Source organism: Armigeres subalbatus, chromosome 3, assembly GCF_024139115.2.
Source record: "Armigeres subalbatus isolate Guangzhou_Male chromosome 3, GZ_Asu_2, whole genome shotgun sequence".
Lineage (NCBI taxonomy): Eukaryota > Metazoa > Arthropoda > Insecta > Diptera > Culicidae > Armigeres > Armigeres subalbatus.
The window spans coordinates 281,087,555-281,104,075 of NC_085141.1; the positions used below are offsets into that span (position 1 = coordinate 281,087,555).

General features: G+C 40.6%; 1 protein-coding gene across 8 annotated transcripts in view; it reads left to right on the forward strand.

The window, feature by feature from the left end:
- The window catches only part of LOC134224638 (uncharacterized), a 196,217-nt gene that overhangs the window by 7,328 nt on the left and 172,368 nt on the right, over positions 1–16,521 (forward strand). For 3 of the 8 annotated variants that reach the window (XM_062704100.1, XM_062704102.1, XM_062704101.1), the window contains exon 2: positions 9,338–9,513. The gene's annotated coding sequence lies outside the window, so the exon portion shown is untranslated. Of the gene's footprint in view, positions 1–9,087; positions 9,514–16,521 lie in introns of those variants that run through there. The other 5 variants (XM_062704099.1, XM_062704096.1, XM_062704097.1 and 2 more) reach the window with 5 other exon arrangements.

Below are 16,521 nucleotides of genomic sequence, written 5' to 3' on the forward strand. Positions count from 1 at the left end.
TTGGAAGGCTTTATTTGAGAGGTATGAAGGCTTTTTTTTCGAAAAGTTCAGTAGCATCATAATAAAAGACTTAAGAGCCTTCTTCTAAGCAGCACGTGAGATTCCTTTTGAGTGGAAAAGAAACATTTTTTCAAGAGGCTAGGAAGCCTTCTTTCAAGAAGTTCGGAAACCTCCTGTCAAGAGCACGCATGATATAAATCGCCTATGAGATTTGATAATTTATGATTTAACCACTCTTGACAGTAGAATTCCACCTCGGCTCGGAAGTCTCCTTCCAAGAGGCTCGGAAGCCTCTTTCCAAGAGGCTCGGAAGCCTCCTTCCAATAGGCTCGGAAGCCTCCTTCCAAGAGGCTCGGAAGCCTCCTTCCAAGAGGCTCGGAAGCCTCCTTCCAAGAGGCTCGGAAGCCTCCTTCCAAGAGGCTCGGAAGCCTCCTTCCAAGAGGCTCGGAAGCCTCCTTCCAAGAGGCCCGGAAGCCTCCTTCCAAGAGGCTCAAGCCTCCTTCCAAGAGGCCTCAAAGCCTCCTTCTAAGAGGCCTGGAAGCCTCCTTCCAAGAGGCCTCAGAAGCCTCCTTCCAAGAGGCTCAGAAGCCTCCTTCCAAGAGGCCTGGAAGCCTCCTTCCAAGAGGCTCGGAAGCCTCCTTCCAAGAGGCTCAGGAAGCCTCCTTCCAAGAGGCTCAGGAAGCCTCCTTTCAAGAGGCCTGGAAGCCTCCTTCCAAGAGACCTCAGAAGCCTCCTTCCAAGAGACTCGGAAGCCTCCTTCCAAGAGGCTCAGAAGCCTCCTTCCAAGAGGCTCAGGCCTCCTTCCAAGAGGCCCGGAAGCCTCCTTCCAAGAGGCTGGAAGCCTCCTTCCAAGAGGCTCAGGAAGCCTCCTTCCAAGAGGCTCGGAAGCCTCCTTCCAAGAGGCTCGGAAGCCTGCTTCCAAGAGGCTCGGAAGCCTCCTTCCAAGAGGCTCGGAAGTCTCCTTCCAAGAGGCTCGGAAGTCTGCTTTCAAGAGGCTCGGAAGTCTGCTTTCAAGAGGTTCGGAAGTCTGCTTTCAGGAGGCTCGGAAGCCTCCTTTCAAGAGGCTCGGAAGCCTCCTTTCAAGAGGCTCGGAAGCCTCCTTTCAAGAGGCTCGGAAGTCTCCTTTCAAGAGGCTCTGAAGCCTCCTTTCAAGAGGCTCGGAAGCCTCCTTTCAAGAGGCTCGGAAGCCTCCTTTCAAGAGGCTCGGACGCCTCCTTTCAAGAGGCTCGGAAGCCTCCTTTCAAGAGGCTCGGAAGCCTCCTTTCAAGAGGCTCGGAAGCCTCCTTTCAAGAGGCTCGGAAGCCTCGTTTCAAGAGGCTCGGAAGCCTCCTTTCAAGAGGCTCGGAAGCCTCCGTTCAAGAGGTTCGGAAGCTTCATTTCAAGAGGCTCGGAAGCCTCCTTTCAAGGAGGGGTACCTCTCAAGAAAAATTCTGAAAACCGCTGCTCTACATAGTTAATGCGTCAACTTGATTCAGCTACATTAAATGGGGCATATATCACAATAGATCTATCAAATGGTCGTAGTGATTTAATTACCCAACAGAGGAAAGGTGTGTGGACAAATATGTAGTTTTGCCAAAACTCATCTGGCCGAAAGTCATTAGGCCTAAAATAACAAATGCCGAAATGAGCAAACGATCAAACTGATAATTTCACCGAAGATGTCAGATGGCCGGACAAGTCATTTAGCCAAAAAATCGTTTGGCCGAATAGGTCAATTAGCCGAAAATGCCATTTCGCTGAAATGGTCGTTCGGCAGAAAGGGCCATTTGGCCAAAAATGTCATTTCTGGCCGGACGTGTCATGCGGCAGAAAATGCCGTTCAGCCAAACAGATAATCACTTGTCATAAGACGAGTTTGTACTTTCCAATGTAATTCCACCACTTGATTGTACCTTGACAGATACGTATTTCGACCTCAACGGTAAGGTCGTCTTCAGTGTCTCGTACTTGACTCGACTTGCTCGATGTTATTTGACCGAAATGGACATGCGGCCAAACTGGTAATTTCGACGAAAATGTTGTTTTGCCAAACATTAGTGATGATTTGAAGATAATTGAGAAGTAAGAAATAAAGGGTGGTAGGTAGGTAGGGTGGCTCAAATTAGTATTGAAAAAACTTTTTTCAATTTTTTTTGATGGGCCTCCCTCTTATTCGGTTCTATTTGATGCCCTGGTATCCTGGACAAAATTTCAGCCGAATCGGTCAACGTTTGGGCGGTGCTAAACTCGTTGGAAGTTTATATACAAAAATTTATGGAGAAACATCCAAAAACAGTGAATTGCAGTTGGACGGCACTACTTACGACGAAGAACTATGATACTCATTCAGATATGGAAGAATTCAACACAGAATGTTTTGCAGAAAACCGCGAGAAGATTAGAGTTTGCCCGGCTAAGTTATTAGCATTTCTCTGATCTGGGTTTTGAGCAAATTTCGTTTCTTTTACCTTTGAAAAAGAATAAATTCACCCCTACAACACTCCAGAAAAATGCTAATATCTTTGCCTAATAAACTCTAATCTTCTCGCCGCATAACATTCTGCAATAAATTCTACAAAAACTGAATGAGTAAGGTACACTGGGGGAAGTGGAAAAGGAAAAATCGATAGTGCATGTTTGAATTAGTATAAAACCAGTTCAAATGATCTAAATGCGTTCAATCAAAATGGGCTATCAAAAACAGTCAATTTTGCACCAACTGTGTGGTAATTATACCATTTTGGTGGCTTGTAATTTATGGAAATAGATTTTAAAATTAGGAGTTGTTTTTCCACTTACCCTAATGGGATGGGGTAAGTGGAAAACCCATGTTATCTTGACCTTCAATAGTGATGAGTAGTTACATATAACTAAAATCAATACGATAATTGCTCTGAGTATCTTTTGTGGAATAATTTCATTACCTTCACGGAATAGATCCTCAAGGAATTCTCGTAATAGCTAGGGGAGGGCTGGTTTTGCTTTCTCGAACACTAAGTGTACGTAAAATCTATATGTTCGCCCCAAAGATGAACTTTTTAAAGGAAAAATGGGACTTACAGGGTTATAAACTAATCAACACAGTTTAACGAATTAAGATGATGTCTGTATGTGCGTATTTGTATGTATGTGTGTGCGCAAAGCACGTACAAAATTATCAGCTATTCTTAAGCACTTGTCCTTAACCAATTTGTTCGCAAAAAAATCACATTCAACGGCGAAACTTGTTATGAATAAAAATTAATGTGAATTATCCAATATATTCACCTATCAGTGCTGTTTTTAACTTTCTTATACATTTTTTTCATATCTAAAACATGTGAAAGGCATCAATACCGATAGGTGGATTAATCAGGCATTTTCTCATTTATATTAGTCCAATCACCACTGGAATCACAATGATAACAAAGAAGGAACATATTAAGATTCATAGCTTTCGAAATAAACCCTGGAGGAGAGTAAACAATTGCGTAATTAGAACATTATCCACTTCCCCCGCAGTGTTTGATACCTGGGGTAAGTGTAAAATCTTTGAATTATTTGCTTTCTTGGTACAAACCACTACCAATTGAATGGGATTAGTTTAATTGTATTAAAATGGTCACCTGTGATATAAATTCACTTGAAAAAAGGACAATTGGTGCAAATAAGAATTGATTTTATGAATGAAAAAATCAACTTTTCGCGAAACCTAAAACTACAGTTCAAGCGTTAATCGGGTTAGTGTATGTATTATTCAAATTGCAACATAATATTAGTGCGAGCATCAAAGTATATTCTTGCATAATGTTATGATGTGGTAAAAACTGTAAAATATGTACAATTCCAATTTTTCGAGTCGATTTTTACACTTACCCCCTTTTTCCACTTCCCCCAGTGTACCTTATCATGGATCTGGATCGTAAATTGTGCCATCCAACTGCAAATCACTGTCCATCACCGGCCCATAAAAATATTTGAAAAAGTGTTTTTGAGCCACCCCAGTGCTAGGTAATTTGGCATAAAGTCGTTTCGATAAAGTCGTTTGACCTAATGCTGTTTGGCATAAGGCCGTATGACATAAAGGTCGTTTGGCATAATGTCGCTTGCCATAACAGCCGTTTGGCATAATAGTTATGTAATCACCGATTTCAGAACTCATGTATACTATGTTCAATTATTTATAATTATTATCGCTTGAACATTATAAGAGAGATGCTTTGAATTGTTTTGTTTTGAATTTCGGTTCAAGTCGTAGGAAGATAAGATCCCTCCTTTCGAAGGATGGCAGAATGCAGAAGATGATGCAGTTCTTTCCTTCAATTCAAGCATTTAGATGGTTAGAAGCAAGGAAAAATGAGATTCCTTGATTTATAGGATGCATTTGCCCGGCAGAAGGTAAAACCTAAGCAGCACACATGTTGTTGAGAAGTTAACGTAACTCATATACCAAATTTGGTCATATTTGAGTTGCTGCAACCAAATAAGTGTGGATTGTGTTACTCAGGAAGATGATATGGTTCCTTTGTTCAATCCTGGCAGTTGCTCGGTTTAAGGTAAAGTAGCATGTGATTTCTCCTTGTATGCATTTGAATGCATTTGCCTGGCAGACGGCAAAAGACGACATGGTTCATTCTTCCAATTTGGGCATTCCCGGTGTTGAACTTAGTCTGTAGATTAAAAAAACACCTTAATAAAGATTAAAAAAAAAAAATTTGGGCATTTGTTCGGTTTTAGAAAAGGGAAGTAATGATTCCTTCTTTCTAAGGATGCATTTTCCAAGCAGAAGCCAGAGAGGCTATGACAAATCTTACTTATCAATCACACAGCTCAAATAACAATTATGTCAAACGGCTATTATGCCAAACGACTTTATGCCAAACGGTCATTATGCCAAACGACATTATTCCAAACGGCATTATGCCAAAGGACTTGATGCCAAACGGAGTAGAATCAAAATAAAGAGAGAGAAGTAGAGAAGAAGAAATAAGAAGTAGGAAGTGAGTCATCTCACTTATTAGTTCTTACTGATCATTTCCACTCCTCTTCTATTGATGTGAAAAATGAGAAGCTCGAAGCCCGAAGTGAGGAAAGAGAAGTGCGAAATGGTAAGGGAGATATGAGGAGTGAAGAAAAGAAGTTAGACGTTTCGTCTCTCTCTTTTTGGCCTTTCTGGCAAAAAACAATTCTGGCCAAACGGCATTTCGGTCAAACGGCGTATTCGTCCAATTGACATGCCCAGCCAAAAGAAAGTTTGTGCCAAATGACCGTTTCTGCCACGACATTTTCAGTCAAAGTCGAAAACTTTCATTTCACTTTCAAATGAACTGACACTCAGTAGACAGCTTCGTCATTGACTCGTGTTTGTTTTGCTCCGTTGCTCGGCATTGCAGACATGAGTATCTCACAGAATATTGGCTATCAAGCAAAATTAGCTGCCTAATACTCAAAACCCGACTGACAATCAAGCGTAAAAAATGAGTATCGAGTGGAGCTGAAATGAACATTTCTAATTGATTTGTACCGAAAAATGAAAATTATTTCACATTATATGCTGAACAGATCAACATCCTTTAGAAATCTGGCTTTGAAATGGTCAATCCAAGCACTGTAATATGGAACGATATAGATATTTTATTATTTGAAATCGAGTATAAATGTGCCATACTAAAGATAAATGTTGACTCCGCACATAACAATGACTTGTTTTGGTGCTGGATGTCATATATTTCAGTGAAGTGGAAGTGATTTTACCAGTCCCTGTCATTTGGCCGAATAACATATTCGGCCTGATAGCACTTTCTGCCAAACAACCTTTTCGGCCAAACAGAAAATGACCTGCTCAGCCGAAAAACATTTTCTGCCAAACGGTGTTTTCGGTCAAATGGCCTATTCGGCCAAATAGCCATTTCAGTGGACCGTCATTCTGGGTCATAAGCCTTTGTGCCCAAACTATGTTCAGCCTGATAACCGTTTTGGCTAAACTTTCAATTTGACCAATTTACATCCAGCCGAACGACACTTTCGCACCAGCTTGCACTGATAAACGGTTTCTTGACGTTAATCGCATAAACCGCACAGAACCGAATTCCTCTCCGCGGTTTTCACCACAGAGTTGATAACATCTACCGCAGACCTACCCTTATGAAACGCAAACTGATTGCTTGATAGGCTGTCCGTACATTCGGTGTACGGAGTCAGCCGGTCGAGAATGATCCTTTTTTTATTCTTTATTAAAGAGGTTTGCAGCCCTAGGTTGCCCTAGGTTCACCTCTGAGAAAGAATGGTCCTCTCAAGCAACTTCTCTGGTTTGTCTATACGCCTATCAATCGTCAGGTGGTGTCCCAACCCTCGGTAGCAACACCCGTGTCTATTTCTTCCACATATTAGGGAAACTAAACACTTCCAAGCATCTCTGCATGACTGTCCTGAACATGGTCACCGCAAGCAACGCTTCATTCTTCACCAATGCTATTACGGTGCTGAAGGCTGAAGACCTGTAGAATAGGACGGAAAAGTACCTCGATAATCTACCTTGGGGTAGACCGTTCAGGGAGTGCTGGTCTTTTCCATTACTATCCTGTAGGCATAGCCCCAAGGATTGCCACTCTGACATGGATTGTCGAAACACACACTAATGGCCACATAGACGCCAGTTTTGCAGCTTTGAACGTAATGCGGCGTTCATGCCTCTCCACCCTTCGCCCAGTCCTAAGGCAGGTTGATCGAAGATCTCCAATCGCTGCAATCCACCAGTTAGATCAACCTTTGCGGCAAACTGGCATCGCATGCGCATGACAGAACAGCTATTAGCGCATTCCTGTTCAGGCTTCTGGTGTTATTCTCCAGTCCCCAGGTTCCTACACAGAAAAAAATAATGAAATGTAAACAACACGTTAAACTTGAGACGCATCAATTTACACTATTCGACGCGGAAATTGTCCTCTTCCTAACAAGTTTGCTTACAACTTGCAAGCAATATTGACGATTCAATATTGGACTTTTTTTATCTGTGTACTAGAACAGATAAGACATATGTATCTATTGTTTACTGCATGTCTTTCTACTCCATTGCTATTGAGAGTAAATGAAACAGTCGTTGTTATTCATACTCATATACTTTTTCTTGATTGATAACTTTTGAGGGAAGTCAGATTTTTTTTTGGAAAAGATGTTTAATTTTGATACACATTAAGTTAAGTTTGCCATTTTAAGGTGTTTTCATGAGATATTGCGAAAAAAGATTCGGCTGCCAGTGGGACTTGAACCCGCACTATTTCATTAAGTACACATACGTATTACCAATTATACAACAGCTGCCCTTGCGAGAAGTTGTTCCATAACCAGCTAATAACGATGGGATATCAGTCAATTCCCCGTATCTATCGAATCTGCTTTGGCAACATTTCACACCCTGTTCTCTCTACCCAACTATGTGTATCAGAATTGAACAACAGTCGGTTGCGTTTGAATCACAAACATGTGCTTCTATTTGTCGTATTGAGGCGGATTTGCTTCTGCAACGACAGTAGAGGCTTGCTTGCCACCGAGCGTGGAATAACATATTCAGATATTTCTTTAACTTGATGTAAAGCCGATTTAAATTAGGGCACAAATGGAGTAGGTGGGTAATTTAAAAGCAAATGAGTTGTTCCATACTCTTCCGACAATCACTCATAAGTATTAACAAGAAGAGTAACAACTTGAGCATAGTGTGGTAGATCTAACTCCGTAACACACCACATAAAGTTGCCTGCCGAGCCCAGCATTATAGCAAATTCGATCCCTTACAATCCCAGGACTTGTGTCCAGATTCAAAGTACCTAAAACATCTTTCAAATGAGGCTGATTGCAACATGCTTACTATAGTTACCTGATACCTGATAGTCAAATTGGAACCTAATGAAGGTAACCATGTAGGAGCATCCTTTTCGGAAAATAATAAGTCGGAGTCAAGTAAGAGACACTGAAGACGGCCTCACAGTTGAGGCCAACCTTTCATAAGCTGTACCACTCGATTGTGCTCCACAATGCAACAGCAGGATCAGTTTGCCTGTTCTGGTACGTCTGGCGCTCCGCACGTAGTCACGCAGTGCCGAAAGACACTGAACTTCAGCACTTCGGAGTACCTACCAATGACGGCTTTTACCAACAAGGTGGCACCAACGTAGGTACCCCCAAATAAGGAGTATGCCTCGGTCGGTGAACCTTTCTTGGACTTCTCGCTTCAGGCCGCTTTTGTAATGAGCGCGTCTTGTTCTCGTTGTGCAACTTGTACAGATTGTCGAAGATTCAGAAGGTTCTGTTTTAGTTGTTTCTGGTATTGTTTCGGCCGCTCATGAGCTCGATAAAGACATCGATCTGCTCGACGACTACCCAGGTTCAGGATACTGCTCCCCGAGTTTGTTAACAGCCTGCAGATTACTCTGGTTATCGACCCTCCCCGCTCAGGCAATGCTGTCGTCGTGTTCGCTAGCGACTACCTTAAGATCTCGCCAGATCCCTTCTTGAGGTACAAAATCTATAATTACTGGAGATAAAAAAAAACAAAGTCCGTGTGCTTACCTAGAACGACTCCAAGAGTAGCGAACCGGTACCGTGTATCGCACTCGCCGGAAAACGTGTTGCCCATATACTAACCGACCATCAGCTTCCCTTATCGTCGTTTTAGTAGACCTTAAACTTCGATGTATTGGATGCTTAATTCAAAAATACTTTACTATTGAAACACAATATTTCCTATTCCTGTTCACCCACTTTCAGGTTCAATCCTCCACTGAAGCAGCTAACAATCAACACTATTGACCTTCAAACGCCAAACCCCTCCAATAAATTAATAAACCTGATAGCATCCATATTGAAAACATCTCAACACATTAGCGTTTCTCTCGTTCGACCGCGGAGTATTGTGAAAGAAGCTGTCACCTCAACTCCATCCGTACATATCCGCATCATTGTCGGCCGCGGGACATCTATGGCTGGCAAAACTGGACCGGGCGTAGACTGGCCGAATTTTTAATTAAGTGGAAACAGCCGGTAGCTGGCTGTTTTGCAGCCGGTGTTTGTGTGTGAAAAATTTGTGGAATCAACTAAAAATAGTCTGCTTTACGCGTTCCGCACACTCACAGCGAACTTTATTATATTATCCGACCCGACATCGCATCGTCAACCGCGGCATTCCAAGTGAAGAAGACTCGAAGAAAAAAAATCGCGATCACCGCCGGAGCGGAAGGTGCGAATTTTGGGTATCGGGAGTGGTACAAAAACAGCAAAACGGTGAATGCAACTACCCGCAGTACGAATAATTTAGAATTCAGTCCGTGACCCCCTCCCGTCAAGGGGAATTAATTTTTGCATTTCGTTTGTGTGTCGAAAGTGAGCATATTGTTTGATAATTGGTGAGACGAAAAATACGATCACGACCACGCGGTTGGTGGCATATAGTGGGAAAATTTGAATTGCAAAGTGCCAGATTGGTGACGCGAGAACCTGAGCTAATACAAATTGCATCGGTAGTGAAGAAAACATACATCGGCTGTTTCAATTAGTAAGGTAAGAATGAGAACTGCATATGTAAGTCGGGCCTTCAAATCACCGCAGAATTCAATCTTCCATGAATGATACGAGGTGTCGGTCATAATTCAGTCCCGATATTTGTGATAATCAAAATATCTAACCGGTTTTTAATTTAAAACCTTTTTAGCAAACAATAACAAACCGAAAAAGAGGCACGCGGTAGGGGTTCTGAAATGCCAAATATGGAATTAAACGTCTTTTGAAAACAAAAAAACAGCACAGAGAAGATAGGTGATGCTGCTGAAGTGCTCAGTCTTCGGACTGTTTTGATTATTGCTCATCAGATAGAGCCAAGTTTACTGCTCTACCTACCTCTTTTTATAAGTTGGCAAAGAAAAAAACTGAATGCGGTCACTAAATTTTATGGGATCACCGAAAAATTAACATAGAATGGGACCTATAAATGGCGAATGATCGCGTCTCTGGGTCAGGAATGGCAACCACTCGAATTAACTTCAATTCAGCCTTAGTCGTTGACGACAATATTTTTTTATTGGGAGTTATTGCGATCCAAATAAATAAAGCCCAAAACAGAAAATATACGGCTTTATTGCAGAGCTACTTGACTTGACTTCAGCAAACTAAGCTGAAGAAAGCTATTTAAGAATAATGTGTGCTTATTATACTTATCGAATATCTCGGAAATTGACGATTTCGATGACTGTCAGATAATCGTGTATTTTTAAATAGGAAATGTCGTTATTTCTAGACCAACATTTGAAAAAGGCGTAACAGCCTACATGTATTCTTTTCAGTTCTTCGCCTACATACATAGACAAAGAGCTGGAAAAAAACATTGGGCTGCTACGCCCAATGTAGATCTAGATTTCTTCCTTCCGCCTCACCTCATTCAATTTCACCAAAACGTGATTTCAAAGTTAATCGGAGTCCTGAAAATAATCATACATATTTTTTTGTCGAGATCTCAGATTTTTTTTGTTTTTTTTTTTCGAGATGGGCACCATCGTATTTCAGCTAACATGATTTTTGGCGAGATCTCAGTGAAAGTGAGGTTTTGGTTGCTACAAATAGGATAGGATACGAAAAATATTTTGCTGAAAATCATTAACACACCAAATTTTCCGCCGGTATTTTCCAGAAGTAGAATTTTAAAATGTGGTCAGAGGCGTCGCGTGGTCAATTCTTCAACCTGTGCACCGAGCGGCGTATTTCGGTTTTCAGTTGTTTGATGTAGCTATCAATGTATCAGCATTAACATTACAAGTAAGCACGCGTCGGTGATACTTTTTCAAAATTTTATTTGTTGTAGAAAAAAGTTAATAATTCAATGATGAAAATTATGACGAGTTGATGATTGTTCGTGCTTCCCGTATCAAAGTTAAATATTTTGCGAAAACCTGACCTGAAAAAGGGACCTGAATTGGCACAGCCAATATAAACGATCCCATATGTTTCGTCTATCTGCTTCTAAGCAACATTATTATTATTATTTATTCAGACTAAGGCCGAAGTAGCCTTCTAAGCAACATTATATTTATCGAATTAAATTCAAACTAAACTTGAAGTAACAGTGCGTTAAATTGAAAAAGAAACTAATCTGGGGAATCATAATGCTTTTCAGAATGACATATAAGAATCTATTCAATGAAACGACATCTTTTAAATTTAATCCAAGTTATTTCGTAGAATGAGACAAGTCTAAATAGTTATGCGTTCAGAAAATTGAGAATGATTAGATGGCTAATACACATTTGTAATTAGCATGTCATACATATCATAAAAATGGGGTCTGTACAATGAAGTTTATAATCTAAACGTCCCTCAACTATTAGTTATTCTATTTTAGTTTATTCCTTTGATGAATCTTTTTTCCGAAGGGCTGTTTTCATACCACGTGGACAGATGTTGGACAGTTTTAGATGTGCTCTTTCCTTATCAGCGTACACATCTGATCATGCAATTTTTCATTAATTTGTGTGAACCATGGACATTCTTCCTACCCCTCTACCCCCTAGGTTGTCCACATGGTATACGAATAGCTTCTAAATATTTTGGTTATTGGATTTGACGAAAAATTCATCATAGGCCAAAATCCCAATCAATATGAAATATTAAAACGCTTTTGATCCGATGTGCTTATTCAAAACCGGACTTTCACCATGGAACGCTTTGAGAGAGCAGAAAATTTATTTAATCACCGCCTCTTTTCTTTTTCTATTTTGTTCCGATTGCGCGCTCTTCAACCAAACGCGCATGCGCTGTTTGAAGCGGTAGGGTTAAGGCAGGTATTTTCGTCGTTTCGTCATAGTCTCGAAAACCAATAAAGGAGACACTTTTTTGACAAACTCATTCGTATCACATCTTAAGCTCAGGAGATACGTTCTGCTATAATGAAGCTCTAGCGAATGGATGTTGCTTTTGATGGTTTTAGCCCCTATGACGATGGACGGAAATACCTGCCGTGTCCCTATACCTACTTGGTAGGCACCAAACCAATGTGCTTTTCTGCATCGGCACCATCGGCACCAAACCGTGCACTGCCAAACGATTAAAGGCTCCCCCAGATATAAGCGGTTTCATCGCCGAGACGGCGACAACTAGACGCCGCGATACTATCGTTGAGTCGCTGCAGGCAATGTTTGATTTACGCTTCCATACCAACGACGACAGAATCGCTGACGCCAAGCGATTGAATCGCGTCGCGACTGTCGCGTCGCGTGTGTTCGGAGGAACCTTAAGGTGCCCGCCAGAGTAAACGCGACGAGCGATGCGACGCGACTCACGTAAAAGAATAACAATCATTATCAACAGGCTGTCAAATTGCACTGTCGCGTCGCGTCGCATCGCACGTCGCTTTTACTCTGGCTTCGCCCTAACGCTTTGGCTACCTATACATCGCCGATTGCGGTTAAAGCGGGTGACCTGCACATACAAAATAATGCGTATATGATGCATGGAAAACCGTTCTCTGCTGAAAGTGCACGGTTGGACAACATGTTGTAGTGGTACGTCGTTTCTGTATCGTGGAGTAAAATATAACGCGTCCCCATCGAGGAATTTCGGTTGCCTCATATCACATGTCGCCTGTAAAAAATCCGTGCATATTTTAGGATTCAAGACAAAATTTTCAAAACGACTTATCTGCTTTTGTAAACAAAGAATCAAATGACGATTTGACGAATCTGATAGCTCTCCCACGCAAACCAACACTACCAATAGGTAGGTAAAGGTTTCCGCTACCTGTTGATGGTGTTGGTTTGCGTGGGAGAGCTATCAGATTCGTCAAATCGTCGTTTGAATCTTTGTTTACAAAAGCAGATAAGTCGTATTGAAAATGTTGTCTTGGATTATGGATTTATACCAAATCGTTAAATTTGTACTAAACATATGACAAATGCACATAATCCAAGTATTAAGGGTATGCGATAAGACACTTTTTCGTAACGAAACGAAACGAAACGAAATTTAAAATGTCTGTATTGCTTCGAAACAAAACGAAACGAAATATATATTTTATTTCGAGACTTCGAAACGATACGAAATCAACATCTATTTAATTCGAAATTTTTCGAAACGAAACGAAATTTTAAATTTTTTTCCGCGGAATTTTTATTGAATTGATTTTACATTATGTACGCAATTCTCTCATTTTCTTAAAGTCAAATAACTGCTTTGCGACCAATTGAATTATAGTAACAGAAGAAGCAGTCTGTGATGCCGTTTTCCCGTTTACCATTACCGATAAAGTAATAACCCAGCATTTGTGCCGCTTTCAAAGGAATTCATGGTGGAGTGGGTGCTCCCGAATCTGATCAATTTTATATCAGTTCAGCTTTATATCAGTAAGTATGTATATAAAAATATAGGAGTTGTGGGATTTTTTTCTAATTTAAATTCTATTTAACCTTATTTCATTTAAGACTTATGTGATTATGCTGAAGCATACTTCATATTCATTTATCAGCGTGGTTTTATGGTATTGAGCTAAATCAAAACCAGAATATAAGAATATAGTCTGCGCAGATAGAGAACTGTTAATAGCATACATTTGCTCGCTAGACGAATCCTCTGCTCATTTTTAAAATGCACAAAGATATGTCTTTCAGATTGCATTTCAGAAATGTGATCGCAAAGTTTTTACGGCAGCAGTTGCCAGGTAATAGAAATATTTTTTCTTTTTTCATACAAAAAGTTGTACCAAAATGCTACCAGGTGGGCTTCGTGGCCGTGCGGTTAGCGACATCAATCGTTTAGACGCATGGGCTATGGAGTGTGGGTTCGATTCCCGCCCCGGTAAGGAGGAAACTTTTCGTGATCGAAAAATTCTCCATCGGTCCACTGGGTGTTATGTGTCCTGTCTGTTGTCTAGGTGTTTAAGTGGTCAGTCTGTACGACCTCTGGTCGCAGACGGTGTTCCTTTCTTTTTCCTTCCAAATTCAACCTTTTTATAAGAGCTTCGGAAACCCTTCCATTGAGTAAGAAACAGCTGCTCGAATAGTATGAGCCGGTTCCGTCCTCACAGTCAATTAAGATTAGGAGAAGAGAATTAGTTTGATACTCATTATTATAATATTATAAGAGGAATGTTCTGTGTATCCGTAAGTGCCACGGGAAAAGAATCTTTGGTTTGTTGAAAAGGTAATTTATGTGAAACCACCTTAGTAAGCGACTAAATATTTACTGTACACGAACTGTTATTTTGAAAACTCTAAGACGAAAACCGTGGTTCAAATCTGGGTACTGCGGATAGAGCCGCTTTTCTGCGCTTTTGAAATCACTCCTATAAACAAAATTATTTTGCAGTTACTTGGCTGTCAAACATTTCCCGCTCTTCGAATTTCTCTTTCCATGCTGCATGAGGGCGCACAAATGCGCTAGACTCTACATGACTTTACGATTGTTTACATACACCCAACCGGCGGATGTTGGATTTTCTAACAATTCTGTATAAAAATCTACCAAAACCTGTATAAGAACTGGGTAAAAATTTGTATAACATTAAGTTTTGAAAACAGCTTTAAGATTTTATTCAGCGGCGCAGCCAACATTTTTGATAATTCACGACCTACAAGACAGTATGGTTTAAGTCCAAATTTGTCTCGAAATTCCGCGGAATTCCGTTAAATTTCGTTTTGAGCTAGTTTTTTCAAGCGAAATTTTGGTAATTTTACGAAACGAAACGAAATCAATAAATCTGATTTCGCCATGCTCAAATTACGCGAAATTTCGCGGAATTTCGTTTCGAACCACCTGAAACGAATTTTTTTGAAATACCGCATATGCTTACCAAGTATATATTTGTGTAAGAATGACAAGAAATCTATCGAGAGTTTAAATGTTAGGGATGCCCGATGCCCACGTAGCGGCTCTTCAACGTGAAATAATGCAGGTGTGCATCGGCGCGGTGCTTTTTCCCGATGCACAACTGCGTCTTTCTAACGCCGTGTGCACGCAGAGTTTAAAAGACGCTACGTGGGCATCGAGCCTAATAACGGAGTTAAAGCGTTAGTTGCAGTAACATCTACTAAATGATCACAAAATGTGGACCAATTAACTTTTTTGTACTATAATTCAAACAACGAACTATTAGTAAAAGCTTTGCATTAGATGTCTACCATACAACATATTTTAAAATTTAACCTCTGGATTGAGTTACTGACAAACTACTAAATAATCGAACTAAGATTACTAAATAATCAAAAATATCCTTGGTCTAAAAGTTTTCCAGAGGTAAAAAAAAGTTGAAGTCTGAAAATGCGAATGATTAAAATTTTTGATAGTTATGAGTAAATGGATTATTAGAAGCCCACTGGAAAAAGTTTTCAGCAAACCTAAAAAAATTCATTGAAATCAGAGGAACCACAATCCAAACTAAAAGATTATTTCACAATCTTGGAAGTTTGCTTTGAATCGCTCATAATAATTTCTAAAAGTTAATAAAAAATTGTAACAGCTAGGAATAATTGAATGAAATTATTGAAGATGTGTACGCATTTCTGTGAACCATAACTACTGCTGGAAGCTTGAAAAAAAAGTTCGATAATCGTAAGAATTGAAAGTTGTATGTCACGCTTCCTAGCAATTCTTAAACAATCTTGGAAAAATAACACATGTGAGTATTCTGTCTGGAAAGATCTTTTTAAATCATGATTATCTGCTGTATTAGTATAAATGTCCTATATTGATTGGACATTTATATTGGCCTAACACACCACATCTCCAAAACCTCCTGTGGCAGTGTGGCACCTACGAGAGGTCATAGAGTTCTCTGCATCTCTCTGTGGTAACGAATGCAATTATCTGTGGTAACGAATGGAAGTGCTCTCAAATGCTCTCATACAATAGTCTATGTTTGTAACGGGGAAGGGTCGTTTGGCCGAAAGGGTCATTTGGCCGAAACCCATCTGGCCGAAAGTGTCATTTGGCCGAGAGGGTCGTTTGGCCGAAAGGGTCGTTTGTCCGAAAGGGTCGTTTGACCGAAAGGGTCATTTGGTCAAAAGGGTCATTTGTCCGAAAGGGTCATTAGGCCAAAAGGGTCATTAGGCCGAAAGGGTCATTCGGCCGAAAGGTCGTTTGGCCGTAAGGGCATTTGGCCCAATAGGTCATTTGAAAAGTGAGAAATTTGGAATAAGAAGAGAGACGCTCATTTCGCACTCTTCATTTTTCTCTGTAAAAAGTTAGAAGCGCTAAATAAGTAATGAGACGTCTCACTACTCACTTCGCACTACTCACTCACAAGCGAGAAATCAGGAGTGAGAAGAGCGACGTCCCACTAGGCCAAATGAACTTTTCGACTAAATAACCTATTAGGCCAAATGTCATATTCTGCCTGATGATCATTTCGGTCAAACGACACTTTCGACAAAATGACCCTCTCGGCCAAATGACTTTTTCGGCCAAATTACCCTCTCGGCCAAGCAAACATCTGTTGGTTCCCTGTGCAAGAACAGCTGATCTGGTCATAATGGAGTAGCAACTACGAGCAGTCAATCAAGCTCAAGCTCAAGCTCAAATTACCCTCTC